We start from the raw sequence: 21,748 nt of genomic DNA, 5'->3' as shown, positions 1-21,748 counted from the left end.
CATTTAAAAGCACGCTGGTGCAGTTTACTGACTCAGTTAGACCTCAGTGAAACCAATATTCCCGTTGTTATTACTGCTTGCTGTGTGCTCCACAATATCTGTGAGAGTAAGGGGGAGATGTTTATGGCAGGGTGGGAAGTTAAGGCAAATTGGCTGGCTGCTGATTATGTGCAGCCAGACACCAGGGCGGTTAGAAGAGCACAGCAGGGCGTGCTGCGCATCAGAGAAGCTTTGAAAATCAGTTTCATGGCTGACCAGGCTACAGTGTGAAAGTTCTGTTTGTTTCTCCTTGATGAAAACCCACCCCCTTGGTTCACTCTACTTCCCTGTAAGCCAACCGCCCTCCCCTCTCCCCTTCGATCACCGCTTGCAGAGGCAATTAAGTCATTGTTGTTTCAAATTCATGCATTCTTTATTAATTCATCACACAAATAGGGGGATAACTGCCAAGGTAGCCAGGGAGGGGTTGGGAAGGAGGGCAGCACTGGGTGGGGTCGGGGAGGAGGGAAGGACAAGGTCACGCTGCATTTCAAAATGTATTGAATGCCAGCCTTCTGTTGCTTGGGCAGTCCTCTGGGGTGGAGTAGTTGGGTGCCAGGAGCTGCCCCCCCCCCCCCCGTGTTCTTGGGCATCTGGGTGAGGAAGCTATGGAACTTGGGGAGAAGGGTGATTGATTACACAAGGGCTGCAGTGGTGGTCTGTGCCTTTCCTGCACCTCAGTCATACACCAGAAAATATCAGTTTGATCCTCCAGTAGCCTCAGCATTGCAACCTGCCTCCTTTCCTCATGCTGCTGCCACCTCTCCTGTTGCTCCAGCCATCTATCCTCTCACATGTCCCTCCTGTCCTCGCGTTCATTTTGTGCTTTCCTGGACTCTGCCATTGTCTGCCCCCACGCATTCTGCTGGGCTCTTTCATTTTGGCTGGACTGCATGAGCTCAGAGAACATTTCATCGCGAGTGCGTTTTTTTCACCTTCTTATCTGTTCTAGCCTCTGGGACGGAGATGCTAGTCACAGCATTGAAACATTTGCAGTTGCAGGAGGAAAAAAAGGGAGATTAAAATTTAAAAAGACACATTGGCCATTTAAAAGGAGGGGCTGATGTTTTCGGGTTAACGTGCACCACAAACCCAACTAACCACCCCCCCCCCACACACACACGCCCAATTCTCTGGGATGATCACTTTACCCCTCCCCCCCACCACGTTGCTAACTGCAGGGAGGATTTCTTTTCAGCCACAGGCAAACAGCCCAGCAGGAATGGCCACCTCTGAATGTCCCCTGAATAAAATTTCCCTATTTCAACCAGGTGACCATGAATGATATCACTCTCCTGAGGATAACACAGAGAGATAACGAACGGATGTTGCTTGAATGCCAGCAAACACCGGGACCACACACTGCCATGCTTTCTTATGCAATGATTCCAGACTATGTGCTACTGGCCTGGTGTGGTAAAGTGTCCTACCATGGAGGATGCAATCAGGCTGCCCTCCCCAGAAACCTTTTGCAAAGGCTTTGGGAGTACCTCCGGGACAGCTTCATGGAGATGTCCCTGGAGGATTTCCGCCCCATCCCCAGACACATTAACAGACTTTTCCAGTAGCTGTACTGGCTGCGAATGCATCCCAAGTCTTCAGGGCAAAGTAATCATTAAACACGCTTGTTTTTAAACCGTGTATTATATTTACAAAGGTACACTCACCAGAACTGCCTTCTCCACCTTCAAGGTCCGGGAGCCCGGATTGGGATGCTGTTGGATCCAGGGTGATAAACAGTTCCTGACTGTTGGAGAGAATGGTTTCTCTGCTTGCCTGGTGTGCACTATCTTCAACCTCCCCCTCCTCATCATGTTCCTCATCCCCAAAATCCTCATCCCTGTTGCTTGAGACTCCCCCCTTGCAGGAGTCCACATACAGGGGTGGGGCAGTGGTAGGGACACACCCCCCCCCTAGAATTGCATGCAGCTCATCATAGAAGCAGCATGTCTGGGGCTCTGACCCCGAGCGGGCATTTGCCTCTTGGGTTTTTTGGTAGGCTTGCCTAAGCTCCTTAAGTTTCACGCAGCACTGCTGCAGGTCCCTGTGATAGCCTCTGTCCTTCATGCCCTTGGAGATTTTTTTCAAATATTTTGGCATTTCATCTTTTGGAACAGAGTTCTGATAGTACAGATTCAGCGATCAGATCCAGTACCTCCCTTTCGGTCCATGCTGGAGCTCTTTTGTGATTCTGGGACTCCATGGTCACTTCTACTGATGAGATCAGCACGGTCACCTGTGCTGATCAGCTTGCCACACTGGCCAAACACAAAATGAAAATCAAAAGTTTGCGGGGCTTTTCCTTTCTACCTGGCCAGTGCATCCGAGTTCACAGTGCTGTTCAGAGCAGTCACAATGGAGCACTGTAGGATAGCTCCCAGAGGCCAATACCATCAAATTGCGTCCATGCTAACCCAAATTTGACCCGGCAATGTCAATTTCAGCGCTAATCCCCTCGTCAGGGAGGAGTACAGAAATCAATTTTAAGAGCCCATTAAGTTGACAAAAATGGCTTTGTTGTGTAGACGGGTGCAGGGTTAAATCAATCTAATGCTGCTAAATTCGACCTAAACTCGTAGTGTGGACCAGGGCTAATATTCGGCCTATGTCAATGAAAGAGCGAAGTACAGAACCAAGGAGATTCGTCTCCCAAGCCCCTAAATAGTACACACCGCTCAGTGGAGAATAACACTTTTCCATAGCTACAGTTGATCTGTTTTTCCAATAGCCTTGCTTATTGCAGAATACTTATAACATAATCAAGAAGCACAAACAAGACAGAGGAGGAGAACAATGTGTATTTACAGTTATATAAACAGACTAATGGGGAAGTTTAACAAGCTTAAATAGCTTTTTTCGCCCTTGTTTTATTAATTTAGTTTGAAATAAAAATGAGTTTTCATTATGAGTCAGAAGAAAAATCACTTCTGACAAATTAACAGCTAAATTGATTTGGTGCAGTGCCTCCATGATTATAATGTGGAATATTAGTCATTGTTCAACTTGCACAAGAAGTATGACAAATGTCTTGTCAATCATTTTGCTGACAACTCTAGCATCATGAAAAACAATCTTGACTTGGTTATGTCAGTGCAGCCTTAGTGGCTGGTCTGTTTTTTTTTTTTTTTATCCTTTTGATTGCATATTGATTATATTGGCTGTATTGATTACTTAAGAATCCCCAATTAACAAATTAGACTTCTGAGGTTTGATAGGTTCTGGTCCCAGAATCAGACACAGAAGTATTAGAATGACTGGTTGGTTGGGAACCCTGATATGCATGGCTGCAACACTCACACTTAGGGAAATATTTTGAATTTTCAATAATTTTATTAACACTTGCAATAAAAACACAAATGTTCTGATCCAAATAGAAATGTAGCAGTAGAGCAATATTAATTTGACATCCAGCATCATATCGTACACATACTCACACAGTTCTAAAGGTGACCTAAAGGTGGGAAGGTAGATGGTGGTCCATGAAATCCTGTCCTGTCTCTGACATGCCAATGAGTGCAATAGTCAAGGTTTCATGAGCCTTGATCATGGCTGGGCCTAGTATTGGGTCTGATGGACACCATGAATATTCGTAAGTGTTCTTCCTTCTTTGCTTATAACGAACTTCCTCACCCTAACATTGTTGGGGTCTCCTTATCTGATGGGCTAATATATTAATTATCTTACATGTCAGTTGGTTACTATGACAATCTTGAGGTAATACATCTGATATCCCATAATATCCAAAGCTGGTATCAACTGATTTCTTGCAGTTCCTTGTCAGCATTTTATGCAAGATCTCAGCAGAACTCTACATTGCAGAATAAGCAAAGTAAGATTGTCTTCTTGTGACATAGGGTCACTATTGGTCAACTTACTTATGCTAAGGCTTATAGGCTTAACTTCTTTATGTTAACTGTTTCAGCAAATTTCTTACAGGTTTGGGCTTGTAGGCGTCTTGCATTACTGCTATATACTAGATCTTATCTCTGTATTTAAGATGACTTAAAATCTGTAGGTTTCAGAGTAACAGCCGTGTTAGTCTGTATTCGCAAAAAGAAAAGGAGTACTTGTGGCACCTTAGAGACTAACCAATTTATTTGAGCATGAGCTTTCGTGAGCTACAGCTCACTTCATCGGATGTAGCTCACGAAAGCTCATGCTCAAATAAATTGGTTAGTCTCTAAGGTGCCACAAGTACTCCTTTTCTTTTTAAAATCTGTAATGTATCCCATAGGCTACAGTACCTGGCCCCACAAAGACGGCAAGTGCAGCAATGGACTGAAACCACTACAGTTTACAAATGTTTGTTCTCAGTGTAGAATATAGTATTTTTTCCTAAGACACATGAAAATGTCTTAAGATATTTTTTCTAATATTCAGAGTAAATTTTCCTTTGCTCTGTAATTTCCCAATACTCCTAGTTGTGCCATACTGAGACAAAATGTTTTTATTTCCTGAACACTAGAGCAGAGCTACTCAAAGTGGTGGTCCGCAGACTGGGGCCGGTCCGCGAGCCATCAGCTGCCGGTCTGCGCGCACATTGGGAAAAAAAATTGCCGGTCCCCCACATCAGATAGCTTGAGAGGCACTGCACTAGAGCACAGTGCTCATGTAGATCCACCAACCAGTTAATAATATTTCTGATGAGGGTATGCAAATGAATTCTGATTGGATTCATGCTGTCTATATCTGGTATGTCCCATCATATTAGCATTGTGCTGACTTACAATGTGATGTGATGAGACATCTCTTAATACTGCATGATGTGACACAATGTAATGTGACAACAATGTAAAGGAATACACTGCTTTTCAGATGGGCTTTCACCCTTCATTTCCGATAGGTCTTAGACAATCTAATATAAACAAAGCTGATGGGATGAAAACAGAGAGTAAGGAATCATAATACCTATGAGAGAATGCACTGTACCAGCTTCCCAATGTATTTGCAGGCACGTCAGGCTTAAAACTGCCTATATACATGTGAATTTTACATTATGCAAACTTTTGCATTATTACTCCTTGTAAACTAATGCACCATGATGTCAATCAGCTAGACTTTCAGCTGAGAGGGACTTAGTTAAAGTGGTTATTAACTCATCTAGGGAAAAAATATTTCTTGCCTGGTGGAGCTGCTGGGATCCTACTTTGAGTCTACAGACTACAGCAGTATGTAGGCCTATAATATAGGTTCTAGGACAAATTGCCCTTTCAGAGTCCCTCCAGCACATTAGCCATTATCACTGCTACATGTATAGCAATGTCATCACATGGGAAGATACGATCCACAGCGCCTGCCCTACACTGTGACAATACTCATTTTTGCCACTTAAAAATTGGAAAGGGATGGCCTAAAAGAAGGTGTGGATTCCCTTAGTGTGTATCAGATTAAACCTCTACTTTTGCATATTCTACTATTCTTGTCCTATCTTGCGAATATAAAGCTTTGATCTCTCTCTGATAGATGTGATAAACATTCTTAGCACTTATATGGTGCTTTAGACACTAATTAATCCTCAGGGTACCTGGGGTGGAAGGTAATAAAGCGTTATCACTCCATTTTATAGATTGGGGAAATGAAGTACACAGTGGTTAAAGGGATTTACCCAAAATCACAAGAATTAGTGTCTGACCCAAGATTAGAATGCATGAGTTCCTGGCCATTGCAGGCAGAGTCCAGAGTATCACACCATCCTTCAAGTAAATATACTGAACAAAATGTTAAAAATCAGTTTCTGAAAAATAGTGAAGCCCTCAAATAATAATAGTACTCATGTCACACTCAGAACACTGTGTTACTTTAGGGTGAAAACATGCACATGCACGTAGTCCATGGAGCCTTTCAAAAAACTGAAACTCTCCTGATGACAAAGAAATGTGCAAACATATGCCATCTTTTAACCTTTTGGAACCAGATCTTAAACTGGTATAAATCAGCATTGGGGCTTCAGTGGCATTGTGCCAGCTGAGGATCTGTCCCTTAATTTTCTGCTAGGTCTTTTTCAGATGAATTGGCTTTTCCATAAGAGGTTACTTGAGTTTCTGTAGTCATTCACAAAGCTCACTGAAGTCTTTTGAAATTGACCATCCGCACTATCATAGCCATCACTGTTATCTGCTGACATTGTTTGTTCCTACTGCTCTTCATCAGTTAAATTGTTTTTCACTGTTTGCCCGCACCTGATCATGACATCAAAAAATCCAGTAGGAAATCTGAAGAAGGAACATTAAAAAAGAAAGTGAAAACCTCTTTTTCACTTCTCAACTGGAATGTCTTTTTCTCCCTGACATTGCTGCTTCACGTCTGTCATGTACTACTTGATACAAGTGCATTCATCAAATGCTGCCTGTTAGATCAATTGCCAGGCAGTTCACATTGTCTCAATTCATCAAAAACCTAAATATGTCACTTTACGGTGGGGGGTGGGAAATATAGGTTAACAAACCCAACAAAACTCAGCAAAATCTTTAACACAACTGTTGGCTTGAAATCCCAGAGCAGGAGTGGAAATCAGAGGGAGAAAAGTTGGCCAAACCACGGGGGCAGTCATGATGCCCACTGTTGATTCAGGATGCTTTCTTCTGCCATGTACCATTGCTTCTGTTTTTGGTGGATGAATTTAAAATAGCCAGCTTTAACCAAGGTGGATTGATTCTAACCAAAGCAATTTTTATCACTGATTTAACTCATGATTTAAAACCTTGATTTAAATCTGTTTTTAATCGTGTTTTGCGCTGGTTCTTTTTATATATTTTCCTGAAGACAGCTTGCCTTTCATTAGTTGGGAACCATTAACATATGTTGTTTGCAACCAAACACAAACATCTGGTGCTTCGTTTTGCTAACCAGGTGCACTATTTCTAGGGCCCTACCAAATTCACGGCCATGAAAAACAGGTCACAGATCATGAAATCCAGTCTCCCCCTGTGAAATCTGGTCTTTTGTGTGCTTTTACCCTCTACTATACAGACTTCATGGGTGAGACCAGCGTTTCTCAAATTGGGGGTCCTGACCCAAAAGGGAGTTGCAGGGTGTCACCGGGTTATTTTAATGGGGTCGCAGTATTGCCAACCTTACTTCTGCACTGACTTCAGAGCTGGGTGGCTGGAAAGCAGCAGCTGTTGGCCAGGTGCCCAGCTCTGAAGGCAGCGCCCCGCCAACAGCAGCACAGAAGTCAGGGTGGCAATACCTTACCCTGTCACCCTTACTTCTGCGCTGCAGCCTGCAGAGCTGGGCAGCTGGATAGTGGCAGCTGCTGACTGAGGGTCCCTCTTTGCAAGCAGCAGCGCAGAAGTAAGGGTGGCAATACCGTACCCTGCCCTCCTTAAATCTGTGCTGCTGCTGGAGGCGGCTCAGTCTTCAGAGCTGGGCTCCCAGCCTGCAGCCGCCGCTCTCCAGCTGCCCCGCTTTGAAGACAGCACAACTGCCAGCAGCAGCGCAGAAGTAAGGGTAGTAGTACTGCAACCCCCCCCCCCACACACACACACACATATACACACGCGCGCGGGCGCGAAACCCACACACACCCAACCTCCTTTTTGGATCAGGACCCCTACAATTACAACACTGTGAAATTTCAGATTTAAATAGCTAAAGTCATGAAATTTACGATTTTTAAAATCCTATGACCGTGAAATTGACCAAAATGGACTGTGAATTTGGTAGGGCCCTGACTATATCTATAGACATTTATTTAAGCAGTTTTATAACTTAACTTACTTTTATACAGATTCTTAATTTTTACCTTTTTTATTATGTTATGCATTTCTTATTTACCAGATGATTGATTTTTTTACTTTTGATTTGTGTCACGGTCTATTTTGATAGAAATTCAAATTGAATTAAAATGCACAATAGCCAGCATTTTTGTCATGTTTATATTTTATTAAATAAGACTACATTAAAAGTGCAGGATATATATGAAAAATGTTTATCAAAGTTTATCAAAATATATTTTGCATTTAAAACTAACTAATTTGTTAAACAAAGGAAGTATTATCTGTAGTTAATTAATTGAACTAATTGTTTCTAATCACCATGTCCTACAAGTTTTTATAACTAATAGATATCATCCTCTCACATTCAGTTTTTATTCATAGATTGGAAGAGGTAAACAAACTTACCTGTTTTTTAAACTCCCCCAGTTGGTTTCTTAACTTTGAATGAACTAGTCATTGAACTGAACTAGTTAAATAAACTAAAATAAAGCAGATATTCTTTTTGCATCTGCAGATGAGGCTCCTGCTATCAAAAGCTGGTTTAGCATCTCATCAAACTCTGATTCCAGGTGCCTAGCCAGTGACTTCGATCAATTCACTGATTTGATTTTCTTTAAAATTTGCCCGCAAATATGTACTGCTTAATATTATTTTTATATTTATTGTAAATGATTTGAATAGATTATAATAAGTTTAGCCCTTAACATAGGTTAGCTTTGTTTCAAATTTAATTTTAAATCGGTTTATTTAAAAAAACTATATTTAATTTAAATTATAAAAAGGCATTTTTTAAATCATAGATTTTAATCCACCCTTGTTTTAAACCAGGATACTTATTCAGTTACCCAACTCTTAGCGAAAACTCAAACTTTCCCAATTATACATACAGTTATATATTATACATACTGTTATATATACAGTATTTTAAAATACAACTGAATGTGGTGGGTTTCCTGTGTGTGTTTGTGGCAATAAATACTGCCTCATATCCATTACACACACAAGGGCCTTTGTACTTTCCTTTGCCCTTTGGTAAAGGTATTATGCTGGTCTCGTGCAGCTAAAACTAAGTCCCTGGCCTTTGCCATCAAGCAGCCTTCAACTCCAGATTACAACCAGGTGGGACATACAGTAGGTGGCAGCTGTCAACTATGTGGGCAGCGTCATAGACAGTGCTGGAAGATGCTTGAAAGTTGCGGATGTGCATATAGCAGCAGCTGATACTATGTTGTGAGCCCTTCAGTGATCTCTGTGGAGATATTGTACCCTCAAGCTTGTTACAAAGCTGTGGATCTATAGAAGCACAAAAACATGGCTGTTGAGGAGGGCTAAAGAACACTGGAATGACATTTTAGATTTTGTTAAAGACTGTGTAGCGAAGACTGGTTAAAAACCAGAAATATGTATCTGGAAACTTGAAGATAAGGCCTTCGTTCTAGGGTAATTGTCAAGGTAATTCACTGTCTTGTAACAGCCCTGACCATGTGTCTTTCAATGAAGACCATCGCCTACTTGACCATATCGTTGTAACCCAAATTCTGGCAAGGCATGGCAACAGCTGACTTCTCAGGGTGTTTAATTTCTTGTGGGAGGGCAACATAAGGAGGGAGGAAGAGCAGCCAGGCCTCCACTGAAGCAGTACACTGTGCTGGACCAATGCCCATCCTTCGGAACGGTGGTTTTTTGTTTTGGTTTTTCTGGCACGAGAAAGCTTTAGTCATAAAATCCAACTGATGTTCCACATGTAGAGACTAAATTTTTAGTGGAAAGCTTTAGCTGTTTCCCACAGCATCAAAGCAGATTGTCTGTTGTGGAGTTCTTAAAAACCTTGAGATTATGTAGAACTACTGTGCTTCGGGCCTTCAGGGGAAGAATATAAAGCAAGTTAGATCCCTATGAAAAATGAGCACTAGGGATTCCAATACATAATAAGATATATAAATAAGTGTCACACAAAATTGCCATACAAAACTAAGAAACAAGGCTTGCAAAATTCTTCCACAGAATGGCTTTATAGAAACATGTGCAACATACATGGAGCTGGAGTATAATATGAACCCCTGCAGACTCTGAAATTTTGCAAGCTGTAGGATGCAGGAACCCACAGAGAAGCAAAAGCAAAGGTTTAATGGCATTTTAAATGTTCTGACTATACAGAAGGCAAAATCTGCAATATAATCCCTTTCAGAATTCTTTGTGCTGTAAAACAGGCAGGAGTTCTGCGTCCATCCTTTAAATCTAACTGTGACCCACCAAAGAACAAGTGCTGACAGTTTGGGAAAGGACAGCAGTTAAGGGAAATGGGTTGCAAAGTGAGGGCCTAGACTATAACTGAGGTTCAAGTCTCTTTAGTTCTCAGCTCTCCCATTATAAATGTGAACGGTTGACATACCTACAGAATCCACTTGCAATTAATATTTCTTTCTTCCAAAGTGATAATACTAAAGAACCATATTCTGCCACCTTTACTTGCATTAAATAGAATTTTACTCCTTAAGTACTGGCTGCCCTTTAAGGATAAATTGGGCTCAGCCGCACCTGTGCTGGATTAGTTACACTCCCCTTCCTCTAGCTGGTCCTGATCATCCCAGAGCTTTCTTTAAAAGTTCTAAGAAAACTCCATTTGGGAGATGAACCACAGGGAATAAGTTGGGCTCCTGTGAAAGGCCCTGAAATAGGGTCTGGCAGGACTCCAGGGAAACAACTTTGGAGTGAGCACTGCATCCCTGAGCATAGAAGAGAAAAAGGTAACCAGAGGGACTGAGACTGTGAGGGGACCCGAGGGAAGAAGACTGGGCATCAGTGCTCTCTCTCAGAGCAGGGAAATTTTAAGGTAGGCCAGAAGGAGCTGGGAACTGAGCCCAAAAGTCAAGCTAAGGAGTCAAGCGGGGCAGGATGATTTCTTGTTTGTTGGGTCTTTTGTCACCCCAAAAGGGGACTGAACATTGAGGGTGACCCAGCTGAAAAGGTGAGCCACGAGAACCCTGGGCTGGAGGAAATTAAGGCAGGGAGTGCCTGCAGCACCACACTCAACCAACAGGGGTGCTACAGGGCAGGCATGCCATATGACAGTAGTCGTTGAAATCAGTGTCCTGCTTGTAGAATTAGGCCCAGATTTTTAAAGGTATTTAGGCCTTGCTATGCTCAGCATTGCAAGGCCTAACTGAGCTCAGAGCCTAAATCTCATTTGAGATCCCCCAAATCACTTTCATACCCTATGCTATTGATGAGGAATGCGTGAAATCTAGTTTGGATAAAATAAGAAAAGATTAACCTGAAGGTTCTGTTCTGCTCTGAAAAGTGGCTTTGGAAAAATGTCACCAACTTACTCAACAATATCTTCTCCCTGTTTGGGATCTGAGTCAAGTCTGTTGATTTTAATTGCCCAAACAATTTATTACTCGTATTTTGTCAATCCTACAGAGCCAACAAAACTGTGAGGTGGGTGGTTGGGGGTTTGTTTGTTTCCTCACTCATCTTCAGTATAGTTATTAACTCAAGTTCCAGTACTGCTGGTATAACTGAAGACCGAATATAGCTCACTGCGATAAGTGAACCAAAAAGGACACACCGTAGCCTTCAAAACTCCAGTTGAGTTTACAAGGCTGGCAGTTAAAACGAAACAAAACAAAACCTCCTTCTACTTGAAAACAAGGTCAAATTTGATCTGAAATTACTCATACGCTGTATATATAATATGTAAGGGAACTGATGCCCCCTTACTAACATTAAGTGGGGGCATTTTAGTTGCTAGCTCCCAGTACTAAAAGGGGGAAGGGTCGATGGGGAATCAGGACCCTGAGACTGCCAGTCCCTAGGAGCAATGGGGAGAGGCCAATGCTCCAGGTCAGCCTGAATGACAGGCCGGGCAGGCTAATCAGGGAGTCAGGAGCCCGGGAGGTCCCGTCCTCCATGTGAGCTGAAATTGCCTGGGTCAGACAGAGTGGGGCCGAGCTAAGGAGAAAGCAGGGGCTCAAGCTGAGCTGGGGAGCAGAGCTGTGCCAGATACAGAGGGACCAGAAAAGCCACCCAGAGAGAGCAGACCCTGTCCTGGGAGCAGAGCTGCAGCCCCAAAGCCAAAGGCATAGCCCAGAGAGAGCAGACCTGTCCTGGGAGGAGAGCTACAGCAACCAGAGCCAGAGGGGCCAGAGAAGCAGCCCAGGGAGCTGGAGGCAGAGCAACAGCCATGCTGAGGCAGAGTGGAGCTGGAGCTGGGGCTGGAGCAGTCCAGAGCTAGGTGTCATGAGCAGCTGCGGAGAGCAAGGGGGGACGCTGGGCAGTGGGCCCAGCATAGGGAGACGCCTCAGCCAGGATGCTCTGCAGGCCAGACTCGGAGGGGGATTAGTAACCCGGACAGGGAAGGGGCAATGCTGGGAAGAAGGGCCCTGCCACCTAGAGCCTGAGAGCATGTGGCCACCACCAGAGCAAGTGTCCAACCCACAGCATCCCTACAGCACAGCCAGGGCCTGAGAAGGAGGCCTGGGATACACAAGGAACAGACTGTGAACTGCTCTGACATTACAGAGACACTGTGATGTTCCCTGCCACAGAGCTGGGTGATGTGTTTCCTTTAACCTTTCCCATTTTCCCTTATTCTTTTTAAAATCAATTGTTGTTTAAATAACTTGCATTTGCTTTAAATTGTATGTCATGGTCAGTGGGTCAGAGAAGTGCCCGGTGCAGAGAGAGTACCCTGGAGTGGGGACACCCTAGCCCCTGTCCTAGGTGACCACAGCAGGGTTGAGGGTCGAGCCCCTCAGGAATCCTGGGCCCAACCTTGTTGGGGTTATGAGGACTCTGCCAGACAGGAGTGTGGAAGGGGAGTCCTCAAGGGCAGGGAGGCCACTGGGTAAAGGAAGTAGGAGTGAAGACTCAGATCCTTTCGCTAGCCCACTTCACCGGGGTGGTGCAGAAGCCAGGAAAGTTCCCCACAATAGCAGGACTATTCCCCTGCTTACATATAGAACCCTACATATACCTTTTTAAAAAGTACTTTCATATAGAGCTGTTTTTTAACACAAAAACTGAACTGAACTTTTATGGTAATGTTAATAGGTGTTTGCTTGTTTCTTTGTTTTTCTATGGGAGTTGAACTTTATTATTAATTTTTCATTTTCATATTACTGCTGGTAATTCCAGGTCTTGTGCAGGACCTGAAACACAAATGCTGAAATATCATGAGGCAGACTTGGGCTCCATGGTGTTTCAAGGCCGATATCTTCAGAGACCCAAGAGGCTGAAATAAACAGCCAGACTTTTGGCTGCTTATCCGGATTGAATCTCCAGATCTTTTGAGGGTCACTCATCATTGCAACACATGACAATTCACCACAGGGGATGTATTACTGTGCAGGGATACAAAATACCAGGAAATAAATATGTCTCTGCTTATCTTGGAGCTGGAAGTTGTGGAAATTCTTACCATACACTTTTTTGAGGTGGACATCAAAATTTGCCAACTCAAATGGTAAATATTCATGTCTGACAGGTTTCAGAGTAACAGCCGTGTTATTGTCATGTCTGAGTAACAGCAAATCTCTGGTTTTCTTTAAAACACTGTATCCTGTATTGTTCCATAGTTTCTTAGTGTCTTCATCAGACATTAAAAAACTTCTCAGTTTTGCTCATGAATTTGTAGCTTGTAGCAGTTTCTCTTTTAAACTAATGTAAAAGGACAGAAAATGCGTTAGCAATTGAGGCACAGTAGAAATGGAGATTTATAGATGGATACAGTTATTTAAGTCCACAAAAATGTAGTATTCATCTTCAAGCCAGTAATGATCTATATATTTATGCGTACCACAGTACTGTATCTGATTGGCTCATTTTTTTTAACTCACAGGCAGCAAATCAGGATGCGGGCATTTGCTTAAATGAATTGTCTAGTTGACATTGCTCCAGGCCTCAGTATTGTTGTTGGTTTTGTTTTTATTGTTACTACGGAAACTTATTTGACTCATTACATGACACTTGTCACCCAGTCCGGTTTATCTCCTTATCTGTAATAACAGAAAATAGTTGAGATGGTGTCAGATTTAAAAAAAAAAATCACTGAAAGATTCAAAATATTTTAAAAATTGCTCCAATTTTGTGGATGCTTCTTCAACTTGAAATCAGATAAAATTAATTTAAGAAAAATACTTGTGTGAAAGATATTTTGTCCTGTCCTGCCCTGCCCTGCCAGACAGACAGACTGCTATTTGTCACATTGGCCAGATAAACCATACAAGTTGTGATATTTTCATTGAAAAGTAAGCTTTCCTTTGAAATCAGGTGAGTAGGAAGTTACTTGCATCATCAAAGAGCAGTGAAGTAAAACTCCATTCAGTGTGATAGCACTTCCTCTTGAACGTGGGTATCATTATCAATTTACAGTTAACATATGGGAAGCGTGAGAATATTGTGCTTTTAATCTCTTCAGCCTACATATTCTTCCACATCTAGCGGTTTTTGCAATTTTTTTTTAAACACAAAAATCTCAAGTTTCCTAGAATTGCTGCCTGAGCTCAGCAGCATGTTGTAAAGGGTGGGATATGGGGGGGGGGAGAAATTCTGAAGAAACCCAGCTGTTGAGCACGTAGGGGAAACAAAACAAACAAAAAGAGAAACCTCCCAAAAACATCTCTTTGAAAAGACATTTATTGCATTGTCCTCAAACAAATCTTTGTCTGCTGCAAGTCCTGTTATTAGCCAACTGTTTAGTTAACTGAAGTATTGATCGAGCCTGTCACACGTTCTTTGTCTGTCAGGAACAAGGGAAGGTGCTGACCCTTTTCAGGAAACTGTAGTGACAGGTCCGTAATTTGATAATCGCTTGTTCAGGAAAGATTTCACTTTGTTCCCTGATGTAAACTGCAGCTACTGTGATTTCCTTTGATTTTTTTGATAATGCCAAGCTTAACATCCTAAAAGCTTCGGCATATGATGAAGAAATGTAATACACCTGCTATTGCTATTCCAGCTGTAGTTCCATTGGATTGTGTGCAATTGTTGCAGAGAGGTTTTTTTGTTTTGTTTTGTTTTAATTTCCATTTTGATTCCAGCATGAGAAGAAATAAGAAAAATTGTCTGTCAAATTTTTGATTTTTCATTTTGAAATGCTACTTTGCAGCAGTTTTGTGCCGCTCTTGTTGTTGTCAGATGATCTAAAAAGGGTTCTCAAACTGGGGGTCAGGACCCCTCAGGGGGTCTCAAGGTTATTACATGGGGGGTTGCAAGCTATCAGCCTCCATCCCAACCCCCGCTTTGCATCCAGCATTTATAATGGTGTTAAATATATAAAAGTGTTTTTAATTTATAAGGGGGGGTCGCACTCAGAGGCTTGCTGTTTGAAAGGATTCACCAGTACAAAAGTTTGAGAACCACTGATCTAAAAGGACTTTGGCCCCTAAATACTTCTGCTGTTTGTTGCTGTTTATTTCTGTTGTGATAGCAATTAAGGATGCTAAATAGCAATTAAACTCCAATTGTACTAATCACATGACCAAAAGCACCCTTTCTGCATAAGAATGCTCTTCTGAGTGAGGACCTCAGAGAGAGAGAGAGAGAGAGAGCGATGCTCAGGTGCCAAGACAGATGTTATATGCATCCCTACATAGATCAGATAAGCATCCCAATGGAATTGGATCTCCCCAAAGTATCTGAATTGGTTAGTCTCTAAGGTGCCACAAGTCCTCCTTTTCTTTTTGCGAATACAGACTAACACGGCTGTTACTCTGAAACCTGAATGGAACTGAATCTCTAAACTTTTTCAGCTTCATCAGCAGAGCTTGTAAATCCGTTGAACTACAGTAATCCAACCTGCAGTGCTTTTTCATCGACTCATAGAAGGACAGAAGGAACCATGGTGATCATCTAGTCTGACCTGTATAGTACAGGCTGTGGAACTTCTCCAAAATAATTCCTAGCGCATATAGTTTAGAAAAACATCCAATTTTGATTTAAAAATGATCAGGGCTGAATAATCCACCATGACCCTTGGTAAAATTATTCCAATGGTTAATTAGTCTCACAGTTAAAAATGTACACCTTATTTCCACTCTGAGTTTGTCTAGCTTCAACTTCCAGCTTGTAAGATTCTCTTTTAAAATTAGCCTTAATCAAATAGCAATGATAGACGACACTCCCCACCAATTAACTTGTTCCACCAAAAGCTCCTACCTGCTAAAAATTAATGGTAGTCATTAGCAATAGGAGCATCTGTCCTCTCTTTCTATGTCCCTGAAATAATCTTCCTTATGCCACATATTGGTGCAGTTGACCCTGAAATACAGGTTGTAAACCTTTATTTGATGAACAAGACTGCCACCATTTCATGATTTTTCTGCACTTGTAGTTGGATCAAAAATAGTCATCAGCTTTCTTTCGCCACTCCAGTCTGCAGGAACTATGCTTAGAGGTTATCCACTCCAGACATAGAAGTACTATACAAATCAAACACATGATGAATGCACCCACCACTGTGGAGGGTTGTAGCCAGTTCTTTCTCTTTTCCTCGCTTCCCTCTTGAGGTGAATTGCTTAATTGTCTTGATGTGGCTTGGGTCAGACCCACTTTGCTGCTTCCACACTGACCCTCCTTTTCTTTTCTCTGAAATACATAGGTTAATTGTGAGGGTTCCCTCAGTGAATAATGTAAGTAGCAGAATGTGACGTAATGTAACACACTGCAGTTTGCAATTGGAGCTTGATATTTCTACTAGCACTTGAATCTACAAAGGTGATCAGCACTATCTGAAGCGCTGCTCTGATGACAAACCATGGTTATCTCTGAGAGGAGATACATTTTAGAAAGACAGAGAAGGACGGATTGGTAATGGGTACATCGAGCTCTGGTATCAAAACAATGGCATGTTAATAGCACAGCCCCCCCCCCCACCCCCCAATTCATTCTCTTGCTAATATTCTCCCTCTCTACTGGTTGATAGCTGATCTTAATTTTGATGATTGTTTTGTAGGTTGGAATTTTCAAATTCCTATTCAATTTCCATGGGATTTGGGTTCCTAACTCCCAATGGGTCCTTAATTAGTAAATACTACTACTTTCCACTTCTGTGGCAGATTTCATTCCAAGGATTCCCCCCCCCCCATCAATGTAAAGATTTTACTGATAGGTCAAATGAGATGCAGGGAAGTTAAGTGTCTTACTGACAGCCCATTTCTGAATAGTATTTTTCACAGGTGGGCAGCACCGCTGATTCCATAGCAACTCGAACTGGTCAGAACTTTCTGACGGAGCATATGCCGTTTGTTGGAGACATATCATTTCATGTTGATAGTTTTTGGTGGGAAGGGATTTTTTTGGTTTTGTGTTGGATCCATGGCTCTCTGGTCACTTCGGATAAGTGAGATCCCAAATTGCAGAGCTCAGGTTTTCAATCTGAAAACGGACATTTCAACACACATTCATTTTGTAAAAATGTTCAACAGGTTTTATTTTTATTCCAATGGGGAACAAAACCCAATTGCTAAACCTCAGAAGTTGCTATGAAATGGAATTGTCATCACCCAGACAGCTCTAATAGCAACCCCCTCTGATTTAATCTGTGGATTTATACCATATCGGTTTGCCAGCCTATCTATCTGATATAACCCTTGTCACAGAAGTTGGTGAATTCCTCTGAGTGTGAGTCTTTATGGGCAGTGTAGACCTGATTGCACACCCATTCAAATCAGGTGGAAGTTGTTTCATCCATATACAACTCAGGGTTTGAGTGAGATCAGAATCAGGGTTTATATTTCCAGCAGAATCATTTATGTGACTCTGGCATAGAATGCTGGCATTTAGGTGCTCGAGTGGTGCAATTAGTTAGCGCACAGTACTTATAGGGCAGTGCTGAGAGAAGATATGCTGAGGTTGTGAGTTCAGGCCTCACCTGGAGCACTGGTTAAGGGGGAAGGGATAGGAGCATTGACCTGCTAAACCCAGAGTTTTGAGTTCAATTCTTGAGGGAGCCATTTAGGAACCTAGGGCAAAAATTGGGGATTGGTCCTGCTTTGAGCAGGGGGTTGGACTACATGACCTTCTGAGGTCCCTTCCAACCCTGATATTCTAAGATCTCTTCTATATGTATGCTTTATTGTGAATTTTGTCCACACGTAAAAGATCCACTTTAAAAGGCATATTTACTGGGGGTAGGAAGAGAACATGGCATAGAGAAAGGGGTAAGATGTGTAGGTCCGTTGTCCTCATTTTTAAGTAACTGTGGGTATTGTTGTATTTTTACAGTAGGCTAAAAATAATACTTTGCACTTTTATAACATCTTTCTTCTGGGGTCCTCAAAGTATTTACAGACCTAAACAGAGCCTCACAACATAGTGAGGTAGGAAAGTATCGTTAGCCACACTTTACAGATGGGGAAACTGAGGCACACAGGTCCAGTGGCATGCTGAAGTTCCCAAAGAGGGTCAATGGTAAAACTGGGAGGTGAATCCAAGTCTTATCTCCTAATGCCCTCCTATTACTACAAGATTGCATGCTGTGTTCATTTTTGTATGACAGTGAAAATGAGATTTTTCCCCCTGGTTCTTTTCTTACAATAAAATGCAGGGGGTGGGGGTATTTTTATTTTTGCCCAAAATTGCACCCAGCTTTCTGGGATGCATCTCCAGTATCTTCAGTGAGTAAGTACTTTGAGTAACTCAAGTAATAAATATGACTCACCCTCTCCCCTTACTTAGCCATCCTTAATATGTTTCAGAATAATGGGCCATTTTATTCTGAGCGCAGCCCAGGAGCTCGAGTGCTGTAAATATAAGGAGCTGTGACAACTATAGATGGCGCTGTGCAGTAATTCTTCAATTATTTAAAAAAACCAATATTGTTAAAGAGAGCATAGAGATCAGCAGCAAAGAAGTCAGTGAATGTAGTTTTCAGATCAAAAAAACTCAGTGGGTGATCAACAGCGCCTCTGCGTTCTAAATGTCTTTAATCCTAGAGACAGAGAGAGAAAGAGAGAGTTCCATTTTTACACTTCTGCTGATTTCATTCCCACAGCTCTGCTGTCAGCACCACCAGCACCGGCTGTCCTTTTCACTCTGATAATTACTGAGTAGCCTGTCTGTGGGTATATCACAGCTTGTTACCTTCCCTTCCTTTGCTCATGTTCAGAAAAGCATCATCATAACAGTGTTCCAATTTGAGTGTCTGTTTTCTTTTTGGTGGTCTCAGATAGTTCTTCCTCCAATGTACATGAGATCTTTAGTCTGGCAGAGTGTGGGATCTGTCCAGTTCACTAGACTCTAGCAACGTGCAAACATCAGATGTTTGGGGTTGGATTAGAGATGATCTCTTAGATGGATCTCTTAGATGATGGGCTGTATAAATAGGAGCATTGACAGCAGATCGAGGGACGTGATTATTCCCCTCTATTCGGCATTGGTGAGGCCTCATCTGGAGTACTGTGTCCAGTTTTGGGCCCCACACTACAAGAAGGATGTGGAAAAATTGGAAAGAGCCCAGCGGAGGGCAACAAAAATGGTTAGGGGTCTGGAGCACATGACTCATGAGAAGAGGCTGAGGGAACTGGGATTATTTAGTCTACAGAAGAGAAGAATGAGGGGAGATTTGATAGCTGGTTTCAACTACCTGAAGGGGGTTTCCAAAGAGGATGGATCTGGACTGTTCTCAGTGGTAGCAGATGACAGAATGAGGAGTAATGGTCTCAAGTTGCAGTGGGGGAGGTTTAGGTTGGATATTAGGAAAAACTTTTTCACTAGGAAGGTGGTGAAGCACTGGAATAGGTTACCTAGGGAGGTGGTAGAATCTCCATTCTTGGAGGTTTTTAAGGCCCGGCTTGACAAAGCCCTGGCTGGGATGATTTAGTAGGGGATTGGTCCTGTTTTGAGCAGAGGGTTGGACGAGATGACATCCTGAGTTCCCTTCCAACCCAGATATTCTGTGATTCTATGATTCAAGCCACAAAGTTTAGGCACTGATCAAGATTCTGGTTGGAATTTCTCCAGAGTTAGGTGTTTGACCATGGGATATCTAGTTTGGCTAAGCATCCAAATGTTCAGGTGTTCGTCTGAGTTCTGAGTGAAGATTCTGGTCAATTCTCATTCACTGTTTCTTCCATCCTTAGACAAGAAGAGTCTTGGGAAATAAGGTCGACCTTTTATGCAATGTGAAATGTATGCAAAGTGAAGTAACATCCATTTCACTTTTCCCACCCATGTGAAGGTTCACACTATTTCTGCATCCATGCAACACACATGCACACTGGTTGATCCTTGTATTTCTGTTTGGTGCTGTCCATCACCTGCTTATGTGTTATTCAATCCATGTTTTGACTCATACTAAGCCCTTGGTATCACTAATATTTTGTTGCAGCGAGTGCTGTAGGCTAATCATTTATTAGTTTTTAACACCATGCCTTTGATGTTCATTATACGTTTTCTTGCTTAATATTATCAAAAAGGGATTGGCAGCATCTTAAATAAGTGAAACTCACAGTCAATATCATAGCCCTGGTCTACACTAGGACTTTAGGTCGAATTTAGCAGCGTTAAATCGATGTAAACCTGTACCCGTCCACACGATGAAGCCCTTTATTTTGACATAAAGGGTTCTTAAAATCGATTTCCTTATTCCACCCCTGACAAGTGGATTAGCGCTTAAATCGGCCTTGCCGGGTCGAATTTGGGGTACTGTGGACAGAATTCGACGGCATTGGCCTCCGGGAGCTATCCCAGAGTGCTCCATTATGACCGCTCTGGACAGCACTCTCAACTCAGATGCACTGGCCAGGTAGACAGGAAAAGAACCGCGAATTTTTGAATCTCATTTCCTGTTTGGCCAGCGTGGCAAGCTGCAGGTGACCATGCAGAGCTCATCAGCAGAGGTGACCATGATGGAGTCCCAGAATCGCAAAAGAGCTCCAGCATGGACTGAATGGGAGGTACGGGATCTGATTGCTGTATGGGGAGAGGAATCCGTGCTATCAGAACTCTGTTCCAGTTTTCGAAATGCCAAAACCTTTGTCAAAATCTCCCAGGGCATGAAGGACAGAGGCCATAACAGGGACCCGAAGCAGTGCCACTTGAAACTTAAGGAGCTGAGGCAAGCCTACCAGAAAACCAGAGAAGTGAACGGCCGCTCCGGGTCACAGCCCCAAACATGCCGCTTCTATGATGAGCTGTATGCCATTTTAGGGGGTTCAGCCACCACTACCCCAGCCGTGTTGTTTGACTCCTTCAATGGAGATGGAGGCAACACGGAAGCAGGTTTTGGGGATGAAGAAGATGATGATGAGGAGGAGGTTGTAGATAGCTCACAGCTAGCAAGCAGAGAAACCGGTTTTCCCGACAGCCAGGAACTGTTTCTCACCCTGGACGTGGAGCCAGTACTCCCCGAACCCACCCAAGGCTGCCTCCTGTACCCGGCAGGCGGAGAAGGGACCTCCGGTGAGTGTACCTTTTAAAATATTATAAATGGTTTAAAAGCAAGCACGTGAAAGGATTAATTTGCCCTGGCATTCACGGCTCTCCTGGATGTACTCTCAAAGCCTTTGCAAAAGGTTTCTGGGGAGGGCAGCCTTATTCCATCCACCATGGTAGGACACTTTACCACTCCAGGCCAGTAGCACGTACTTGGGAATCATTGTACAGCAAAGCATTGCAGTGTATGTTTGCTGGCGTTCAAACAACATCCGTTCTTTATCTCTCTGTGTTATCCTCAGGAGAATGAGATATCATTCATGGTCACCTGGTTGAAATAGGGTGCTTTTCTTCAGGGGACACTCAGAGGTGCCCGTTCCTGCTGGGCTGTTTGCCTGTGGCTGAACAGAAATGTTCCCCGCTGTTAGCCACGGGGAGGGGGGAGGGTTGAAGGAGTAGCCACACAGTGGGGGGAGGCAAAATGCGACCTTGTAATGAAAGCACATGTGCTATGTATGTAATGTTAACAACAAGGTTTACCCTGAAAGAGTGTAGCCACTGTTTTATAAAATGTGTCTTTTTAAATACCGCTGTCCCTTTTTATTTCTCCACCA

This window comes from Lepidochelys kempii, chromosome 1 (assembly GCF_965140265.1).
Source record: "Lepidochelys kempii isolate rLepKem1 chromosome 1, rLepKem1.hap2, whole genome shotgun sequence".
In the NCBI taxonomy this organism is placed as follows: domain Eukaryota; kingdom Metazoa; phylum Chordata; order Testudines; family Cheloniidae; genus Lepidochelys; species Lepidochelys kempii.
The sequence above is the reverse complement of the archived record's forward strand: the minus strand, read 5'-3'. Positions refer to the sequence as shown.